Source organism: Acinonyx jubatus, chromosome B4 (genome assembly GCF_027475565.1).
Source record: "Acinonyx jubatus isolate Ajub_Pintada_27869175 chromosome B4, VMU_Ajub_asm_v1.0, whole genome shotgun sequence".
Lineage (NCBI taxonomy): Eukaryota > Metazoa > Chordata > Mammalia > Carnivora > Felidae > Acinonyx > Acinonyx jubatus.
Window position 1 is genome coordinate 132,839,588 of NC_069387.1, and position 21,834 is coordinate 132,861,421.

Here is a 21,834-nt window from a genome sequence, read left to right on the forward strand (position 1 = left end):
CCTCCTCCACAGACTGGCAGCTGAGCTCAGAGAGGTGCAGTAACTCACTCCGAACCACACAGCAAGCGGGGCGGGGTGGGGGAGAGATGGGGGCGGGGAGGACTCAGATTTTGAACTCAGGCTCCAGAACCTATATTCCAACCTCTCCGCTCCACTGGCTCAGGCAGGCCTAGGTGCCCACACTGGATGGCCTTGGGCCAAGAGGTCACCCATCTGTCAAATGGGCACTTGTCAGAAAGTCACACTGCAAAGCTGACCAGGGGCTAAAGACAAAAAAACAGGCCTGAGCAAAGGACATGTTCCCTAAATATGGCTAGTGGTTGGTCGAATTCACTGGGCTTCCGGGAGTGATGAGGACGAAAAGGCCCATCTCATCGGAGCCTGTGCCGGCCCCTCCCCCCCGCCCCCACAGCTTTCTGGGCACCCTCCATGGGCATAGCTGGGCGAGGGGCACTGGGGAAGGGCACAGCTGGGTGGGCACTGGGGAGAGGCGGTTCCTAAGGCTGACTGAAACCCCTTGATACAGGGCCTTGAGGCTCAGACCCAGGAAGTGCCCCTTTGTACCACCGCTCCCGACTCCTAGACACGGCAGACTCAGAAAGGACTGGCCAGAGAATCATGGGCCTCGGCCAGACAAACGTGTGTAGACCCGTCTCTGGTATGGATCTCTCTCGCCCCTCAGTCCACGGAAAGGCTTGGGTTCTGCAGCCCCCTATCAGCGGGGGCTCGCTGGAAGGGGCCCGCTATTTTTGATTCAAGGTCTCATAGAAAAGACTGGGGTCACTGGCCCCTGCACAGAGGGGGCATTGGTGAGCACGTGCCAGGGTGCAAAGACAACCACTCAGCCCAGCTGCTCACATCTGCATAAAGTACTGTTTATTTTTACCTCTTTCCTTTCAACTCAAAACAAGCCCAATGGGAGAGAAGGCACTGCCGTCCGTATTGCCGCTGACCCTATTTTCCGTATGCCCAGACGGGGACAGCGACTTACCCGAGGTGGCACAGGTCATTAGGATGCAGACAAGGGGGTCCTGAGGCCCCCAGCACTCCTATTACCAGATTTCTTTATCCGGGGGAGGGCCAAGCCCTCGGGTTCAGAGCCACTCTGAGCTCCCAGAGCAGCAGAGGAGTGCAAGGGAGGGTGGAGGGACAGGTTTGGGAGGTCTTCTAGAGAGAGGGCAGACGAGAGAGCCGGCACACTGGCAGTCACCCTGACGGGGGGGGCACCCCGTGAGCATGGCACATGAGGGCAGCTGCTGAGAAGGCAGCCAGAGAGATGGGAAGCAGCCTGAGCATCACTGACTGGGGCTTCGAGGAGGGAAACCGGCCAGATGCCAGGAGTGGGTGCTCCTGGTATTCCACAATGGGAAGGCTGGCAAGAAACTGCCAAAGCCCTCCTGGCATCACTGAAGTCTGCCCCGTGCCCTCCTGCCCAGACACCCAGCCAGCAGATGGTGCCCTGAGCAGAGTGGGGTGGGGGCGGCAGAGCAGTCTGGGCTCCAGCCCAGCTGTCTGACCGTGTGAGTCTCGGCACCTCTCTGAACCTGGACTCCTCCTCTGCCAGTCATGGAGCAGGACAGGGCAGACCCTCCCTGCCCCTAGGAAGGGCTGGGCACCCAGTAGGACTACCAGCCTGCTGGCACAATTACAGCTTTGCCCTAATTGCTGCTGTCTCCGCTCGCCTTTCATGAACAAGCCTGCCAGATTTTTTTTTAAGCACAGAAAGTAGAGCAGGGACAGGGGCCTAGGGGCCAGGTGGGGGTGGGGGGACTCTCCCCACAAAGCACAGATCGCCCCCCTCAGGGAGTTTGGAACCTGCCAGCTCAACACCTTGCACTCCATCCCCATGGCCCGGATTAGTGTGTTCTCGACCTGATTGTGGACCAGCACCCTGGGCCGTGAATTACACACGGCAGGGAATCGCTTCCCATACCCACGGCCTGCCCTCTGTGGGTGCGGAGGAAAGTGGGGGCTGGCCAGAGAGATAAATCCGACACAAGCCCTGCAGATTCAGCTTTTAGAAAGCTAGAGACGGACAGGAGAGGCTGGTGGACAGACAGCAAGGGCTCCCAGGGCCACCAACTAGAGATCCCAGGGAACATTTACAGGGCAGGAGAGAGCAGGCAGCAGCAGCAGGTGAGGGAGGGAGGGTCCCACTGGGGGTCGGGGCCAAGGCCTTTCTCCACTTGCCTCTTACACACCAGCCACCCACTGGCACTACCCATTCCTACATTCCTGATCCTCCCGCCCCCACTCCCTCCTGCCAGGGGACCTCCAATGCCCCAGACCTCAGTTTCCCCCCAGGACAAAAGGGCTACAGCCCTGAACCAGGCAGCCTTGGCCTCAAGACCTCATGAATAAAAGAGGCTGACCTTGGCGCATCATCCAGGATCATCAGAGGACTGGGGCAGGGGGTAGAGGCCTGTCCCTCCTCCACAGTGGATACAGCCCGGTGGTGGGTGACTCTTCCTCTCTCTCTCCAGCCAGCAACTCACTACCCCCCACCCCATTCCCCGCACAGAAGCCCTCTCCCCCAAACTTCAACCGCCCTGGGCTGACCCGGCCAGGTGTGTAAAACCCAGAGCGGAGGGCAATCAGCAGGTACCCTGGAGGAGGAGGAGGAGGGGGGGGGAGAGAGAATAGCACAGGAGAGGAAGTGGAGGGGAAGGGGGAGGCGGGAGGAGAGGAGAAGAGGGGAGGGGAGAAAGGGGGGAGGAGGAAGTGGAAGGGAGGAGGGGGGAGGGGAGAAGAGGGAAAGGGGTGAGAGGGAAAAGTAGAGGCGGAGAGGAAGGGAGAGGGAATGGAGGGGAAAGAAGGGAGGGGAGGGGGAGAGAACGAGGAGGGGGGGAGGGGACGGGAGGGACCGGAGGGGGGAGGGGCAGAAGGGCGGTCTGAAATCTCCCGCAACATCAAAGCCTTCCCAGCCGCAGAGCACAGTCACGTGCGTGCGGCCTCGTCGCTCTCATTCCTTCGTTGGGAGAAGCCGCTGGGCCTGGGGCTGCTGAAGGAATTTTAAAACGAGGCAGATTGCCTGGAATATTGGGGGTTGGGGGGTGCAGTCAGAGAGCTTTATCTCCAGGCAGGTTTTGAAACCTTTCCCTCCGAGGAGAGTGTCAGGGCAGAAGGGGCCTCTGGTCAGCGACTGGGCAGGTGGCCAAGAGTGAGGACCACCCAGCTACTTGGAGCCCACTGGTGGGAGGCTTGGGCAAGGCCAGCCCCGTTATCAAGAGAAGCTGGAAATCTGGATTTTTTGTGAAAGCTTCCCCTTTTCAATACTGGCTCAAGTGGAAAAAAAAAAAGAAAGAAAGAAAGAAAGAGGAAAAAAAGAAAGGAAAGGAAAAAACACCACATGGGCCAAACAGAGAACGTCCTGATTTGCGTCTAGGACCTTGGTCTGTCACTTCTGATGGACTCCAACCCACTTGTCCCACAAGGGAAACTGGGGAAACTGATGCCCAGGGAGAGAACGGGGCTTGCTCAAGGTCACCTGGTGGGCACTCAGGGGCAGGGGCTAGAAATTGGGGATCTCAGGACTCGCAGGCTGGAACCTCTGGGTCAGGCAGAAAGGCCAGCCCAAGGGTCAGGAGCCCAAGGGGCGGGCAAGCCGTTGACTGATGAAAGAAAGGGTTCCTGGCGAGGGGGCGGGGTGGGGGGATGTCTCAGAATGCTGCCACTTCTGTCCTGACCCATCCTGCCAAGTCCTCCGCGCCCGCAGGCCCCAGCACGCCACCATGATGCCCTGTCACAGTCAGGTATTCGCTCAACCACCCCTTTGTCCACTCCCACCAGGCCCTGGAGCAGCCTTGGCCCCACCCACAAGCAAGGCCAGGACAGGGAACAGGTGCTGGACCGTGGTGGGGGCAGAGACACAGGAGCTCCAAGGAGGCAGCAGCTGCCCCAGCGAGGTGGTGACAGAACGTTCCCCCAAAGGAAGGTTCCAGGGCCAGGCACAGAGGACTCTGGGCAAGACGCACAGCGTCTGTGCTTGCCAGGGATCAGTATAAAGGGCTGCTGGGGGCCAGGGGTGAGGCTGGGTGAGGTGTGAATACGGGGAGACTCGCAGGCTCAAAAGCTTGGACCCCTTATCTTAAGGGCACCGGGGAGCCTCTGGACGTGGCTGAGCAGGAGAGAGGTGGGCTTCGGGGAGCCTCTGGACGTGGCTGAGCAGGAGAGAGGTGGGCTTTGATCCCCCCTTTGGGGTCGCGGTGTGGGGCTGGACGGGCTGCTCTGGAAATCACTCATTCTTTTCCTGCTTTGGTTCAACTTCAACGGGTATCTACTGAGCGCTTACTCTGTGCCTTGCCCCAGGCGGAGAGAGAGACAGAGGGATGCGGTGTGGCCCCCAGGTGGTGGCGGGGGAGCCAATGGGAACCGTGAGTGAGGAACCCACTACAGGGGGGGCTGTCCTGGGCCTCCAAGCAGAAGGCTACCTGTGGGATCAGTACGTGCACAGGCCCAACAACGAGCAGCGGTGGGGTTTCTCTCAAGGTGTAAAAGTGCTTCGCAGGCCAGGGTGAAAGGTGATGTAGCCTCTGCACAAGGGCCACGGGGTGGGGTGGGGGTGGGGGAACAAGGGAATTGATGCTGTGGGGGCCGGGCGCGGGGGGGGGGGGGAGGGGCACTGGCACAGGCCTGGGCTCTCTGAAGTCGTGGGGGAAGGGACCCCTCTCTTTTTATCAGCGGTACCGAGCAGACGGGCAGCTGTTCCTGCGAAGCTGACTTCAGTTCTAGTCAAGGAAGAACTTTCCAGGCCCAGGGCCCCCAATGCAGCCGAAGACCTCAAGCAAGTCCCTCAGCCTGAGCCTCTGGAGGAAGGGCCCCTACAGAGGACCTGCCAGGGCACCTAGAGAGGACCCTGCAGCGGACCTAGCATGGCACTGATCCTGACCTTGGAGCAGGCATCAGAGGGGCAGCTGAGGGTATGGGGGGAAAGGAGCCATCCTTGGGGGAGCTGGGGGGTACCCCTCACTGAGCAGGTGCCTTGGTGCCGACAATAACGCTGTAAGGTGTCATGAGCCCCATTCTCCAAGTGGGGAAACTGAGGCTGGGGCTCGCACAGGACAGCTGACGGTGGGGGTGGGGGATCGAGGGGACACCACCCATGTGGCCCCGTGTCGTCACTTGCACCTCCATCTGGGGCAGGATTTGAGGTGGGGTGAGTGGTCTCAGGTGACCCACCTCTATCCTCAAAGAGCTGCCACCACACCCACCAGCCAGTAGTGACCCCCCCTTTTACAGATGAAGAAACCAAGGCCAGAGAAAGATGCCTTGCCGAGGTCACTAGCCGGTGAGAGGCAAAAGCCAGCCAGGCCCTCTGCTCCCGGGGCTTTGACTGGTAGAATTCCTGGGTGTCTCATGTCCGGGGTGGGGGCAGGTGGACAAGGAAAGGGACAGGAAGGGAACTGGCCTTGCCTCTGGCCCCGCCCCAAGCGGGCTCATCCAGGACACAGCGCCTCCATGCTCAAACTGTGGTGTGCCCGGCACCCCCCTCACCCTGCAGTTCTGGAATGACCGGTTCACCGGGTGCTCTGCTCACGTGGGTGGTCTTCCCCCACTACTGGCTTAACCTGGGTCTCAAGCCCCGCACACAGGAGGGAACTGAGGCCCAGAGAGGTCCAGCCACTCACTCTTGGTCACGCAGAAACAGCTAATCCTGGCAAACACTGCCTGCTCCGTGCAGGGCACAAATCCAAGCACTTTGCAGTATTTACTCATTTAACCTTCCCAACAACCCCTTAGGCAGCTATTACCCTATCCCCATTTTCCAGACGAAGGCTTGGCTACATACCGAATTTAAGTAACTTGCCTGATAAGCCCAAGAACTGGGATTCGATCCCGGGGTATCTGGCCCCAGTCCACACCGTTAATCAGCTTCTCCCCGCAATCAGCGTCCTGGTTTCTGTGGTCTGTGCCCTTTCCACACATTCACTGAGGGGATCCGTTAGGGATGCTGGGGGGGTGGGGTGGGCTGCGGATGGGAGGTAAAGGGAGGAGGAAGAGGAGGGGAATGGAGGGAGGGAAATATGAGGGGGAAGGGAAAGAGAGGGGGAGAGGAGGGAAGAGGGGAATAAGGGTGAGGGAGGAGGAAGAGGAAAAGGGGGGAAGGAGGGAGAGGGAAGGGAGGAGGGGGCTACTCTCCCCCAGGGGCCTGGCAGGCCACATTCCAGGGAAGATCTGTGCCAGGGAAGATCTGCCCGGTCCCCCTGCTACAAGAACATCAAAGCTGGTTCCCAGCCAACCCCAAGGTAGTGTCCTTTGAGGTTTGGCAGAGATGGGGCCATATTTCAGGCTGATACAAAGCAGGCTGCACCCCACCCCCTCCCGCCCAAGATCCCCATCTGGGCTGTCTACTTAATACCCCATTACAGAAGAAAATATACAGCCAGCTCCCGCCCGGCCTCAGCTGCCCAGTCCTCCCTCCGAAAAGATCAAAGCTGCACTAGAGAGTCTGTAACCAGAATGCAGAGCGGGGGAGAGGCAGGTAGGGCCCCACACAGTGGTGACGATGGGAAAGGGAGGAGGCTGAGGGGGTGCAGGTGGGTCCAGGCTTCCAGATGGGTGCTGGGGCGGCTGGGTCAGGAGCCTGGCAGGAGGGGGGCAGCCCTGGGCTCAGAGAGGGGAGTCACACACCTCACTCCGGTCCCTGGGTGCTTACCTGGCCTGTCCACCCCCGCCCCACCCAGGAGAGCCCTCCCAACTCCCCACCCCCTTGGCTCACAGACCCTGTTGCACTTGATGTCCATACACAGCCCTCTGAGACTCTCCCTGGCTTCACAGCAAGTCCTGGGAGGTGAGTGATAGGAGTGGCTTAATCTGTATCGACTGTAATCAGCACACCCCAGCTTCAGGCCTGCTGCATGCCAGGTAGGCACTCTGGCGATCACTGGAGTCACAGCCATCCCTCGAGGCGGGCAGGAGGATCTGGGTTTGCAGCTGGGGAGGGGGCACGGGAGTTCAGAGGCGGTGAGCAGCCGCGGGTTTGGGCGGCCCAGTGCCCGCTGCTCGCACAAAGAGTGAAACAACTGGGGCAAACATCAGCCCTGCTCCTTCGGGGCTGCCTCCTGGACCCTAAGGCTGTAGGTGAAAATTAATGAGCTGGCCCAACTCCCTAATTCATACTAGCTGGTGACTGACTCCTCCCTTTTAATAAGGACGATATCGGGGCGCCTGGGTGGCGCAGTCGGTTAAGCGTCCGACTTCAGCCAGGTCACGATCTCGCGGTCCGGGAGTTCGAGCCCCGCATCGGGCTCTGGGCTGATGGCTCAGAGCCTGGAGCCTGTTTCCGGTTCTGTGTCTCCCTCTCTCTCTGCCCCTCCCCCATTCATGCTCTGTCTCTCTCTGTCCCAAAAATAAATAAACGTTGAAAAAAAAATTAAAAAAAAAAAAAAGGACTATATCCCTCCTCCCCACCAAAAAACCACTCCTCTCCCTGTGTCTCCTTCCCTCCTTCCCAAGAAATGGCACCGTCAGCTACCTGGGGCCAGCAACCTGGGGCCATCCTGGCCACTCAACTTCCAGCATTCTTCCTGGCCCTCCTATGCCCCTTCCCAAACACTCTCCACACTGGTTGCCCCACTGGCCTCTCTCTAAACTGCACACCTAACAACCAAGTCTCCCCCAATCCCCAGGGGACACCAAACTCCCCGCTCTGGGTGGACACCTGGCTTGCCCTGCGATCCCGTGTTATCTCCGCACCACCGCTTAACCGTAACTGTGGGACGAATAGATGGATGGATGAGGTCTCAGTTCCTTGGCACATGCCGTTCCAGGATCAGGGAATGCCTCTCCCGTCCTCCTCACCCCTGCATCTGTCCTTCCAGACCCTGGACCCCCCCCCCCCCCCAGGCTTCCATCTTCTGGCCTCCATACCCTTTGGCCTGTCCAACAGTGGCCCTTGACCAGGCGTCATCACTGCTGAGCTATCTGCCTCCCCACGGCTAGGAGCTCCCCGAAGCCGGGGCGGTGTCTGCCCCTCATCTACATCATGCCCACTCCTGAGTGGGGACTTCCGAGGCACTCGACTCTGGAAAGCAGGAAAAACCCCTCGGGAGGGATGCTCAAGGCACTGGCAGCCCTGTGCTCATTCCATCAGGAATCAGACGCAGAGACAGGGGTGCCCCCGGGGAGCTCAGAGACTTCTGCCCCCTTCACTGTCCACTGAAGGTTGACCCCCGCCCCCACCTCCCCTCACCACCAGGGACGGAGCGGCAAGCACGGGACGAGCCAAGCAATTTTCCAGACCTGGTGTGCCCCGGCAAGCCAATTTGAGCGTAGAACGAACCTCTGGCCTCTGCGAGGGGGCACGGCAAACAGTGCGAGCAGAGCAGCCCCCACAGCCGCCCCCCCCCCACCTCGAGCTGAGAGCGCGGCTGCCGATTCCCCGGCTCAGCAGAAAAGCCTCCATTTTGCGGAGAGAAATTAATGAAAGGGAGAAGCCTGGGAAATTACGAGTTGCCACCTGCAATCTCTCCTTCCAAGGAAAGCGGTGCGCTGGCTGATTAAGGCTGCAGCTACCCTGCCAGGCTGGGCCAGCAGCTGAGGACCTTCTGCCCGCTGGAAAGAGACAGGTGGGAAGCCACTGGGGCGGGGGGCGGGGGTGGGGACAGCTAGGGGACTCGGCAGAACTGGGGAAGCCTCCAGCCAAAAAGAAACTTCCTCTCCCCTCCAGCGCTTTTTATCATCAGGCAGTCGGTGGCCCCGGCCCTGCCGTAACCTGTGCAGCCCCGTGGATTAAAGGGCACGAGGCACCCCCACCCCCACCCCAGGTGCTGGGCTCTCCGCAGGCTGGTGGGGGAACTGGGGAAATGACACATACGGGGCTTCACTCATTCCTCGGCTGTGCTGGGTGCCCCCGAGATTCATTCACCTAGTGACTCTTCAAAGCCACTGGGATAGGACCACTAGCCCATTTCACAGACCAGGAAATGGAGGCTCAGAGAGCAAAACTTGTCCAAAGCTGCTGATGAGGGAGAGCAAGAGCTGGGTGCCAAGCCGTTTGGTGACAACAATGGGGCTCTGGTGACAGCACAGGGTTGCTCCTGAGATGAGCAGAGGGAAGACAGTCGCACAGGACATCCACTGCAGTAGCTAGGACTTGCACAAGACCAGCGGCACGGTCACTCCCTGCTGGACTATGAAGAAAGGCACTGGTCACCACCCCAAGCCTCTCCTTCTGAAATCAAGCCAAGTTCCCCGACTCCCAGACTGCCATCTGTACTCAGGGATAGGGCAGTAGACAGCCGGGAAGGGTGACTTTGGAGCCACTGCTCTGGGTCCCACTGCCCCACCTAATCTGACAGGAGCTGGACCATTTCTCTCTTCCAATAGCCCATAGATCTCTCACTCCTTCGGATCTGAGCCCTCACCAGGAAGTGAATTCAGACTAAGGTGTGAATGGCTGATACCAGCTTCCTCTCGGGTTTATGTATTCTGAGGCGTTAAACTTGACTTCCCAACTGTGAGGATGTTGATTCACAGGAGTGAGGACCTGAGCGAAAAGCTCTCTGGGATGAGAATCTGGAAGCTCTGGTCCTGGCACCAAGATCAAAGACGAATGGAACGCAATCACCTGGGAGGAAGGCCAGCTCCTTCTCCTTTAGCTGTGCATCTTAGGGTAAGCCCCATGCCCTCTCTGAGCCTCAGTCTCTTCTTTCTCAGTTCTCCCACTGAGTGACCCCAGGTAAGCCCTTACCCTCCCTCGGCTCCGGCGTGGAGAGTCGGGAGGCAGCCTGCTGTGGTATCCTCTGGAAGGCAAACTTTGAGGCACTGCTATCTCCCGCTCCACGGCCCTGGCCGTATATTATTATAATGGCCTTGGCCAATAGGGGCGCAGGCTATTAGAATGAGTTAAGACCAGATTAATCTGCTTAAAAAAATATGCCTGGTTTTTACGCTGTGCATTCCCTCCTAACAACTCAGGCTCCTTCCAGGCCATTATCTCGTTTTATCGTTAATTCAATTCCATAAACATGTATTAAGTGTCTATTATGTGCAGAGCCCTGGTCTGGTAGCTGGGGTGGGGTGAAGGGGCAATGGGGGGGGGAGCAGCCCCAGCCCCCAAGGTGCTTACAGTCAGGCAAGGGACCCACCTGACCCTCAGACCTCACCACTGGGACACAAAGTAGGTGAGCGGGAGCTCGGAGGAAGGAGACGCTCACCAGCCTGGAGGGTCTGGGGGTGTTTCCTGGAGGAGGGGGCCCATCAAAACATGGGATATGGATAGAGGGCCTACTATGTGCCAGGTACCATTCCCAGCACTTTGCACCCAGGGACTCAATCCTACCAACAATCCAGGGGGCAGGCACCGATGTCACCCCCACCTCCCATTTTACAGATGAAGAAACTGAGATTAAGATAGCTAATTAGAGGTCCCAAAGCTGGTTAAGGGTGAAGCCATGAAATCCAGCTCCAGAGCATGGACCTTATGTAGGGTCACCAGGGCCGAGAAGGGTGGCTAAGGTAGGGGGTGGGCACAAGGTATCTGGGAAGGAGGGAAAGGAGGGAGCACTAGCCTCTGCCATGGGCCAGAATTGAGTCTGGTCTTTCCAGGTGGAGCCCTGAAGGTTGGATTTTGGTAAGCAGAGATGAGGCAGGGGCCGGGAGAGGGGGATCCCTGCCGGGCAGGGCAGGACAGGACTGTGGAGTCGGCCAGACCCGGGTCCAAATCCTGGTTCCATCTCACGGGCTGGGTAATCACAAGCGGTTATTTAATCTCTCTGAGGCTCAGTTTCCCTCCCTGTGAAATGGGGAGGGACACCTGCCCTGCTGGGCAGCGGTGAGGACAGAATGGGCCGGGCTGTCCACTGAGCACGCAGGGTGGACATCAGTGCCTCCAGCCTGGTGTGGAGGGCTGGTGGGACACATTGGAGGGGTTGGCCGGCCCAGACCACCAGCCTGGGAGGCCACGTGACAAGCAGGGACCATGGGCCTCAGAGAAGTGACCCCAGACGGCACTGGGAGGGGCAGGTGGCACATCTCTTCTGGAAACGAGAAAACAGGAACAGGGGGACCCCGCCCACCCCGTGTGACAGTCACTGGACTCCTTCTCACGTTCTTCCCGAAGGATGTATACGCCACAAACACTCCCCGGGGACCCCCGCCCACCTTGTCAGCTGGGAAGAAACAGAGCGGAGGCTGGACAAGCAGAAACTACAAACAGGGACAAGCAGGGACCACGGAGCCTGGAAGCCGCCAGAAACCAGAGCCCGCAGTGGCCGCATGCCAGGACCACAGGAACAGACCACATGCCAAGAGCCTCCATCCATCACCCAGGCCCCCGGCAGGCACCCGGGTCCTGGGCCTCCCCACACTTAACAGCTCCCCACCCCTCCACCCCTGCATGCCCCCACACTACCCCCAGCCCCCGCTCCTCCAGACCTGGGCCCACACAGTCCTCAGAGTAAGCAGTGCCCTCCTGGCCCCCTCCTGGCCTGAAAGACTGTGTATGCTTCCTTCCAGTGTCATCTTTTTCCTCTGTGGACTTCAACTCCTGCCCCACTGACACGGCAGCGCGGGGGACTCCACCATATTCTAACAGCCCCTCACTGGCTGCAGAGAAGCAAACAACCCGGAATGCAGCTGGAGTTCAAGTCCAGCTTTTCATGAACTAGCGGCAAGCCATGCCACTTGAAGCCTGCTGTCTTCATCCGTGAAGCTGGGCCACGCCAGCACCTCACAGTGTGAGGTTTTTTGGTTTTTGTATGTTTATTTATTCTTGAGAGAGAGAGAGAGAGTGAGCACGCCAGCAGGGGAGGGGCAGAGACAGAGGGAGACACAGAATCTGAAGCAGGCTGCAGGCTCGGGGCCGTCAGCACGGAGCCCGATGTGGGGCTCGAACTCAGGAACTGCGAGATCATGACCTGAGCCGGAGTCGGCCACTTAACGGACTGAGCCACCCAGGTGCCCCTTTAAGGCTTTAAGAAAAATGTAAGAAGACTGCTGGGGACAGCGCTTGGCTCTCGTCTCCATCATCACTATCTGGATGCTTTGAGGTTGCCGTCCGTAGGGCTGACTCCACCTTACTCCTACTCCCCACCCCTCCCTGCCCTGTCTCCCCAGTGTCCTGCCCAGGGCCTGGTGCCCGGCAGCTGCTGGGTGACCAGCAGAGGGCAGAACCCATCGGTGTGGCACAGCCAGGAAGGCTTCACAGAGAAGGTGGTATTTAATTGAGGTTTTGAAGGGTGCGTAGGAGTTGACCAAGTAAAGAGAACAGACAAGGAGGGAACTCCAGGCAGAGGGAATTCTCTCAGCGGGACCCTGCAGGCCTCAGAAGCCACCCTGAGGCATTTGGACTTCATCCCTGGTCAGATGTGGGTGAGCAGAGATGAGGCGGAGACTGGCAGAAGGCGGGGAGATACCCTGGGCAGGGCCGCCGGGGCGGGAGCAGGAAGCGAAAACCTTTTCGTTAGGGCAACGACAGTCACATGATACCGACTCACCCAACATTTCCTGAGGGCCTACTATGTCCCAGTCCTGGGGACACAGTGGGAAACAACATCATGGGGCCACAGAGCCGATGTTCCAGTGAGGGAGACGGAGAGTGACAGAAAATCTCATAAATAATTCATCGAGTCCAGCTGTCTGGAGGGTTCAGCAGGAGAGGTAAGTGGTGCCATGAGACGTTCCACGATAACAGGAAGCCAGCCCGGTGCGTGTGGGAGCTCTGGGGAAGCGGTGTTTCAGACAGATCTTAACAACAAGGCGTGAGCAGAGAGAGGAGGGGACGGAGCATGAAGAGAACATTCCAGGCAGAGTGAACAGCACGGGCAGAGCCCCGAGTGGGATGCAGTGTGTGGCCCGTGGGAGGAGGTGGCAGCCTGTGGCCAGAACAGGATGGCGGGGGGGGGGGGGGGGGGGAGGGGGGGGGACTGGTGTGGCAACGCGGTGGAGAGGGGCGGGGCGTGTGGACCGTGGGGAGCAGTTTGGTTTCATCCTCTAGGCAATGGGGAGCCAGGTAGGAGCCTGAGAAGGTTGCCGGGTCCTGGTTAGTTACCCTGCAAATTCTTGGACAGAGAGCAATGAGTCAGCCCCAATAGGTAGATTTGTGGCCGACCACAGTGTCGGCCCGGAGAGGCCGGGACCCCTGCACAGCACCGCCCACGTGCCGGGTGCCCCCCTGCCCGCCCTCCTCCCCAGCAGAGCGGCCACAGGCAGATGGATGAGGTGGGCGCCCGATCCGTCCTGAGTTCAGCTCAGCTTGTGGCTACATCTTGGGTCTGGCTCATCAATACCCGAGAAAATACCGTCCGGGGGGCGGAGGGTGGACAGTTCGGAGCTGCACAGCTGGGCAAGGGCCGGCCGCAGCAGCGTCCAGGGATCGCTCTTCTCGGGAAGACAGACACGTAAGGGCAGGAAGGGGGGGGGGGGCAGGCCACCACACTGCTGCTCGTGCGCTGTTTGCCCCAGGCCCGATTTCCTGTCCACAGGAGGCCCCAGATAGGGGTCCCAGCAGGGCCTGCGGCTGGACACGCGATCAGAGATGCAGAAGAGGGGCTGCCTGAATGCTTCATCTCCTGGTGCCAAGACCAGACCCAAGCCCCTCACTCCACACGCCGGGGGGGGGGGGGGAAGGGACGCACTGGGCGGTGAGCCTTACCAGCGGCTGCTCTGGCCCCAACGCATTCTCGTTGGAAGGCCGTGAGTGAGGCCTCTTTGTGCCTCAGTTTCCTCATCAGAAGACAGGAGGGCCTTTCTGCCCGAGAGGGCGATGGCAAGGCCCCAACCAGATTCTGGCGTTGACTGCCTTTCGTCAAGCGCAGAAGGTGGTGAGGACCGAGCCCTCCTTTTTAGCAGCTGTGACCCCGAGGAGCTGCCCTTGGTGTCCTGTGGGGGCCACACCAGTGTCACACAACCACGTGTTGGACAGAAGTGAGGTGCGGTCAAAGGGCCTGGATGGGAGCCACACAGATGCCAGTCCTGGCCCCATCTCCTCCCAGCTGGGGAACCTGCTGAGGCCTCAGTCCCCTTCCTTGTCAAACAAATAAAAATACCTTCAGCCCAGGGCTGTGTGTCAGTCGGTCTAAGAATACTGTAATCCCAGGCACTCTGCGGACACACAGGACCTGCCACTTTTCCATGTTTCTCCTGCAAGCGCCTATACCAAAGCCCTGTTCAGTCAGTCTCAGCCTCCAGTCCAGAAACTGAGACTTCCTGGAGACGGTATGAGATTCTAGGGGTTTGCATCTTAGAAGAGGAACCTGGACAGGACAATAGTTATGCAAAAGCAACGAATCCCTAATGGTAAAATTTCTGCCAAGAGGCAAGGAAGGGAAAAAACACTGAGGATAGAGGAAAGTCCTTCCTAGAGTTCTGAAATCACCCCGCAGAGACGTGCAGTATTTGCAGGGTATGCATTACACGGCCGGCATTATACCAGGGACCAGAGAAAACAGCAATCTCCGATGCCTAGGAGGTGCCCGTCAAGAATGAGTGCATGAGCAAGAACTGAGGATTATAGCACCAAGGACTCGACCACTGGCTGCTTCCACTGGTGGTCAGTAGGCCACCCACGTGGCACCAGGACAGCATGCACAGCCGTGGCCCAGCCCAGTCTCTCCTGGGAAGGGGATCTCCATGGGCACAGTGGATGGGATGGGTTCCCTGCGTGGACTCGACGTCCTTAATGAGGACTGACAAAGCCATGCCTGGTGGGACCCCAGGCCTAGAAGACTCCGTGAAGGGAGCAGTGAAACAGCTTCAATTCTGGAATTCACACTCCCTGCCCTGATAAAAGAATCGCCACGACCAAAGCCTAAAGCGAGGGCCCACGTTCACAGCCACCAGCATCCTTTGCTGTTCATTCCCCTGTGGATGTGTGTCCTGTGGGGACAGAAAGACCAACAGCTGCCCTGGGCCTGGTCACCCAATTGCTGTGAGGCCCCAGTCACCTTCGGCCCCTGCTCTGAACCGTGGGCACCTCATCTGAGAGAAGTGAACGGTCACCTCTGCCACGAAGAACCGGGAGGTGGCAGGTCCGTGGAAACTCACGGAGAGTCGCCCTCCCCTCCCCGGGGTCTGAGCATCAGGTGAGGGGGTGGGGTGCCCAGCCCCTGGCCTCCCACCTCACCAGGCCCCACACCCTGCATGCCGGACGCCCAGGCCTCCGGCCCACATCCACAGAGCTCAAGGGAAGGGGGACAGCTGGATTCCTGCGCTGCCGGTGGGGGGCCGGGGGCGGTTCATCACCCTCCGACGGGTGGTGATCAGGACAACCAGGTGCCGGCAACCTTCCCAGCACAGGCTCCCCTGCCTGGCTCACACCGCACGTGACCCCTGAACAAGCCTCTCCACTCGTCTGGGCCTCAGCTTCCCCACCTGGAAGTGCAGGTGAAAATGCCCACCTGTGAGTCGTTACATCCAGAGTCTCTTCAGCGCCTGGCACTTAGTAGGTGGCTTCTGGGATGTGGGCGGGACTCCCCGGCCCGGCACACCCCCGTCTCACCCCTGCACACCTCATTCACACTGCGCCTGCCTCCCGGAAGGCTCCTCCCCGTATCTAACTCTCCCAGGCAAACCCGTTTCCCCTTCACGCCTTACACCCACTACCTCCTCCAGGGGTTTCCTCGGTCATCTGCCAGAATTCACCTTGCTTCCTCTAGATGCCTCTAGTGCTGTTAGGACCCTGGCTCTAATCCTGGATAACTCCCAGTTAACCAAGATTGACTGCAGTTAAAAAAAAATTTTTTTAAGGTTTATTTATTTTTGAGAGACAGAAAGAAACAAGAGTGTGAGCAGCGGAGGGGCAGAGAGAGAGGGAGACACAGAATCCGAAGCAGGCTCCAGACTCCAAGCTGTCAGCACAGAGCTGAGCATGCGGGGCTCGAACCCACAAGCCGCAAGAACCCGAGAGCCGACCTGAGCCGAAGGTGGACGTTTAACCAACTGAGCCACCCAGGCACCCCACCTCCAGTTTAAATAGAACCCTGTGCGTGAACACAGCAAGCTTACTCTCACCTCAGGAGTCTTGCACGGGGCTGTTCCCTCTGCCTAGGATGCTTTTCCCCAAGTCTTAAACAAGGCAGTCTGCTTCCTTTCTTTTTCCTCTCAGGGCAATGGCAGGGGCTCTGTCTGCTGTGTTCAATGCTGTAACCTGTGTACCTAGAACACTGCCTGTGACAAATGGCCACGGGGACAGCAGGGATGCTCCGTGAAGGGTCCTAGGCTCCTGCTGGTGCTGCCCCATCCAAGGGCTCCGTGTGGTCACCCCAATGAGTAGACACCTCCGCTGACCCACGGACCTAAAGATAAACTTGGAGGTGACGCAGTGCGTATCCGGAACGGGCCGGGACCCATCTCTTCTGGACGAATGCTCTGGGGAAGATACCTAACGCGAATCGTTTCTGTCATCAGGACACAGAGGGGCTTGACAAGGACCAGCTGCCGCCGCCGAGGGACAGGCTGCTGGAGCGCCGATGGGCTCTCAGCAAAATTGATGGCCACTGTCAGAAAATGATTTCCCCACGGCCTGACGCCAGTCCTCAGAGGAGCTCAAATCCCAGGCAGCGATGTCTCCTGGGGCGGGCGGGCGGCCCGCACCTGGCCCAGCTGCTTCCCAAAGCCGGGAGCCCGCGATGCCCAGGAGACAAGAGAAGCCTACAGGGCCGGCACCCGGGAGGCCGCGCTGAGAGGCTGTGGGGCAGCAGGGGGCCCTGCCCTCTGGGGAAGAGTGGGGGCTCCTGCCTGTACCCCCTTAAATCAATCTGTACCTCCAAGCCCAGCGCCGAGCCGGGCACAGCGCAAGCACCCGGTGAATGTTGAATAAATGAGGTAATAAATAACGATTCTAGAAAGCGTCAGGGGACACCAGACCAGCGTCTGGAGAAGGGATTCAGCAAATGGACAAGGAGGGCGGAGGGCCCAGGACCCTGGCTGCCCAGTGCCCGCCCATCCACACACCTACCCAGTGAGGGAGGGAGCGCGGCAGGGGAGAATGGCCCAACCTGGGCCAGACCGCACCTCCCAGCCCTCCTCGCACAGTCTTCAGGTCATACCCCGGCAGAACATTCGCTTTTAAATTAGCTGGGCCTTCTTTTTTAAAATGACAGGAAATTGAATCTGATGCTGCAAAGCTGTTTCCATAGTTTTTTAGAAACATCCAGAACTGGGGAGTGCCTGAGGAGACCTGGGGACACATGGGCAGCTGTAGCCCACCCACAGAGACTCCCACGGGACCCAGTCCTGTCCAGGAGGAAAGCTCTGGAAAGGGTCAGTTCATCACTGATCACCGACCGCCTAACACTGGAAAGTGGAAGAAGTCCGCTGGGGTCTCGAGGTGCTGGCACCAAGCTCGGGGTCCAGAAGGACAGACCCCCATCCTGGTGGGCTCTACTGAGTCCCCGTGGAAGGGGCGCCGAGGCAAAAGCATAAGCTCAGGGACGGACTCTGAGGGGCGGGGGGATGGGGAAGGGGGTGGCAGCCAGGCAGGTGGAATGGGTTGGCCAGGGGCAGGAAGAAAACATCCGCTCGCTCATTCACTCAACAAACGTTCACGGACTCCACCTCCAGACAAGGTGCTGAGCTGGCCAGGGGGGGTCAAAGCTGAGTGAGACTCCCTCCAACCTAGAAGGGTCCTCTATGGGCTGGCGGTGGAGGCAGGCTCCCGGGCGGTGTCCTGGCCCGGGCAAACCATGCCTGCTCCGGCCTCGGTGCCTTTGCTGCTGCTGTGCCCTCTGCCCGGAATGCCATCTCGTTCCGTCTGGTCAGCTCTTGCCTCAGACTCAGCCCAAATGTCCCTTCCTCCAGCAGGGGCTGGGTGAGGGCCTCCTCAGTGCTGACCTCACCCCGGCAGTGCTCCACTGGGGAGCTCCTCCAGGGCAGGGCCACACCTGGCCATCGCAGGTGTCCGGGGTCCAACCCTGGCACCAAGCAGGGGCCGCCACAACTGTGAACTGAGAGCCAACCAAGTCTGCGGACAGGGACGGAAAGACAATGAGAACAGGGGCCCTCACTGGCCACCGGGAGCCTCCGGGGCGGCCCAGGCAAAATGCCCTGCCGCAAGATACACGAAGCCACGCCCGTGCCGAGGCAAGAACACAACCGGCGAAACCCCCAGCCTCGGCAAGAAATCAGCACTGCTGCCCACGGCTGCTGTCCCCTCCTTCCAGAATACACAGGGCCGTAGCTCTTCCCTCCTGCGGCTCCCCACTGCTGCTGGGGCCCAGGAGAACAAATGCTCACGTCTACTGGCTAATACAGACCCCACGACCTACCACGAGAATCGCTCCATTTGACAGAGAAGCAAACCGAGGCCCAAAGACAGAATGCCTTTCCTGATCCCGCGTCCAGGGGAAGCGCCACTCTTGGCTACAGGGGCTCCCCAAAGGGACCGGAACTGGCACAGCTGTCCTTAACACCATCCATGCCTACTTCTGCCTCCTCTGGGACGCCTCGTGCCCTCTCCAGCCTTTTTTTTGTTTTCTGAAAACCAGGATCTGATCGCATCAGTCCCTTGCTCAAGTGCCGCTGATGGCTTCCACTGCCTCCTGGACCACATCCCGGCCCCTCTGGGGAACTTTCTGGTGTCCTCCCCATCACTGTACTCCAGTCACAGCTAAGCATCGCCCTTCCTCCAAATGCTGGGTGTCCTCTGAGCCTCGGTGCCCACCTGCTTCTCTCCCTGGAACATCCTTCCCAGACAAGTGGACTCTGACCCGGCCTTGAGGCCCCGCTCAAAGGTCCTTCACCCTCAACAATCTTTCCAGACAGCCCAGGCCCTGGGCAGCGCTGGCCAAACTACCTGTGTGCCTCCTGAGACGGCTGACAGAGCTTTCCTGGTGCCTGGCCCCGTCTGACTCATCCCCCACCTTCCCCACCCGCCCTCGCGCGGCACACCCTCAACATTTGCTGAAATGAATAAATTATCTCATTTAGCCACAGAGCACGCCCAGCTCGACTGCCGGCAGTTCAGCCAAGAGCCCTCGTGTGGAAATCACCACAATGAAGGTGGCAATATTTCACCTCGCCCAGAAATTTACTGCGAGTTCTCCAGTCTCACGAGTGTGTGCGTGTGTGTGTGTGTGTGTGTGTGTGTGTGTGTGTGCGCTCGGGCAGTGCTGGGTGACAAGAGCTGCGAATCTCCTCCTCCTCCAAATGGGTCTCTGGCCTGTCAGGTTCACCCAGGCCCTTCCCCAGGGCCACCTCGCTGTCCTGCAAGGTAGGCGACAGGGGGAAAAAAAACATACCTCCATTTCACTGAGGTGGAAACTGAGGCTCAGGGGCCACGTGATCAGTGGGCAATATCAAGCTACAAACGAAGGGCTCTGTTCTTTCCTCCCTATTGGGTCTGGGCAGGAAAGGGGACACCGCACACAGCAGTGGAGAAACTCGTAGAGGGTCGGCTGCGGGCCTTTCCCATGGCCGGGGGGCGAAGAAGGGGACAGGATGACCCCTCCCCCTCACGGACCTGGAAAGAAAAATGGCAGCCAGCCAGCAAGGCCCCATTGGGTAGCTGGCTTCAAAGGCATCTATGAGCCAAGAGGAGCCAGATCCCACTCGAGCCCGGGCGGGGAACCATCCCTGCTCTGCTCACGTGTGCCTGCCCGTCCCCTGGCAGCGCCATTGGCCATGCTCCCAGAGCCCCATGGGGCAGGCAAGCCCAGGCAGCCTGGGCCCACACCGGAGGCCCCTACCAGCCCCAGTAGAGGGACATGTGCCAGGGGAGGCGTGGACTCTGACCCCACCACCACCGCTGGCCCACTTACTTGCCAGAGGCCCCGGCCATGGCCAAAGGCCCTGCTGGGGCATCCCAGGCCCCAGTGGGCTCACCGGGCATGATTTGCATATGCTAATTGGCCACACATCCCTTGCTCCCCTTGCCAGCTTGTTTGGGGAACGGCTGGATCCGGCTATACCTGTACCGTGCTGATGTCACGCCAAGCTATTTCCAGCCTGGTTGCCATGGAAACCACAAGGCCTCAGCTCCAGTTAGGAGTTCAATATATAATTTACTTACTCCCCCATCCCCCCAGCCCCACCCCAAAGAGACTGGGGCGTATGGGGAACAATCGACTAAAATATACAACAACACCCTCCACTTCCCTCGGTGGCCTGTAAAGAGGAGGGGAGGAGGAGATGGGGGGGGGAGCATGGCGCAGCAGAATGGTAAATCCATTTGGGAAGAAGGGGAGACGACGGGGAGGAGAGAAGAGCTTTCCTCATGAAGAAGAAGAACAGGGGCTGGCATTTAGGGACGATTCCAGGGATTGGGCTCAGGCCTGCTAAGGCAGGCAGGATGCCACCCTCTGCTCCCGGGCCCCCAGCCCCGCCTGGCCAAGCCTTCATCAGGGACCTCAAGTGGGGAACGACTCCAGGCCAAGTCCCCGAGGTGCAGGTGACAGCCTCGCTCTGGGAGACCACGAGGCTACTGTCTTGCTGGCACCAGGGTCTGCCATTCAGAAGTCGTCCCAAGAAGGGGGCACTGGCCACCTCCAGACCCGAGCGGGCAGGATACCCCTGACCCGCTGCCGGGAGTCCTGCTGGCTCCGTTCCGCAGGCGTTCCCTGACAGCAGCTTCAGCGTGCCCTGTAAGCGGTGCTGGGGGCTGCAAGAGGGCTGGGACACGGCTCCACATGCGGGGAGCCCCCAGGCTGGGCTGGGGAGGACAGATCACGACACCAGGCCAAGTCCACGCCGAGTGACAGGAGCACAGGGCCTCAGGGGCACCAAACCGGTGTGTGATGTTTGGGGGCAAAATCAGAGGTGGCTTCCTGGAGGAGGTGCCGGCCTGAGCGGAGGCTTACCGGGTGAGGACTTGGCTAGAGCAGGAGGGCACTCCGGGCAGCAAGCAAGCAGGAGTGAAGACCAGCACAGTGCTCCTCCGGCCCTGCCCTGTGCCCACATGCAAGGAGACCAGAGGGCCAGGCACACCCACCGGTGCTCCAAGCTTGAGCTTCCCCAGCCCCACTCCCGCCTAGGCAGCGGTGGAAGGCTGTGGGGGCCTCACTGTGTGTGCCGAGCGGGGCAGGGGCCTCACCCCAGGTCTCTCTCCACCACGTGCCACAGCCTTCTGGGCCTGGCCATGCTAGGACCCAGAGGGGCTCTGGGCAAGTCATTTCCCTTCCTGACCTCCATTCCCTCCAGAGCCCAGAGAGGCAAATGAGAACAAGCAGTCAATGAGCAGAGTTTTAACCTTCCACCGGTGCCAGAACATTACAACCATCATATGTAATTCTCATGAGCATCAGGACCCCTATTTCCCGGATGAAGAAACAGAGGCAAGGAGTGAACACGTAAATAAAGCGTCAGGGGTGACATCTGAGCCTCCCCTTCGCATGTGCAGAGGCCTAGACAAACACCCCATGGGGGCAGCAAGGAAGCCAGCAGACAAGTCCTAGTGTTCTGATCCTCTAGGCAGGGCCCCAGAGCAATGGGGCTCCCCGCCCGGCCCCTGGGCTCTCCCAGGAGCTCCCTTCTCGCTCATCCTGCCCCACAGGGGCGCCCAGGTCCTGCCCTACCACACAGTTCTGCCTGCCCCTGTTTACCACCCTGTCCCACCACTGCTGCCTCAGTTCAACAACAGGACAAGGGAGCACAGTGAGCACCGCCCCCCCCCCAATTCCTCGTCACAGTCCTCCAAACTGGGCCCTTCAAGTTTTCCACCCCCACCCCCACCCCATCTTCCATTCTCACCCCTGCTCACTCTGCTCCAGCCACACTGGCTTTCCAGCAGTTCCTCAATCTCAGCAGATACATTCGGGCCTCTGGGCCTTTGCACGTCCTGTTCCACCCATTAGAAATGCCTTTTTCTCCAGAGAGCTCGGAAGAGAACACTGAGAACTTGGCTGACGAAGCCAGACAGCCTGGGTTTGATGCCAGCTTTGCCACTTAGCACCTGCTGAG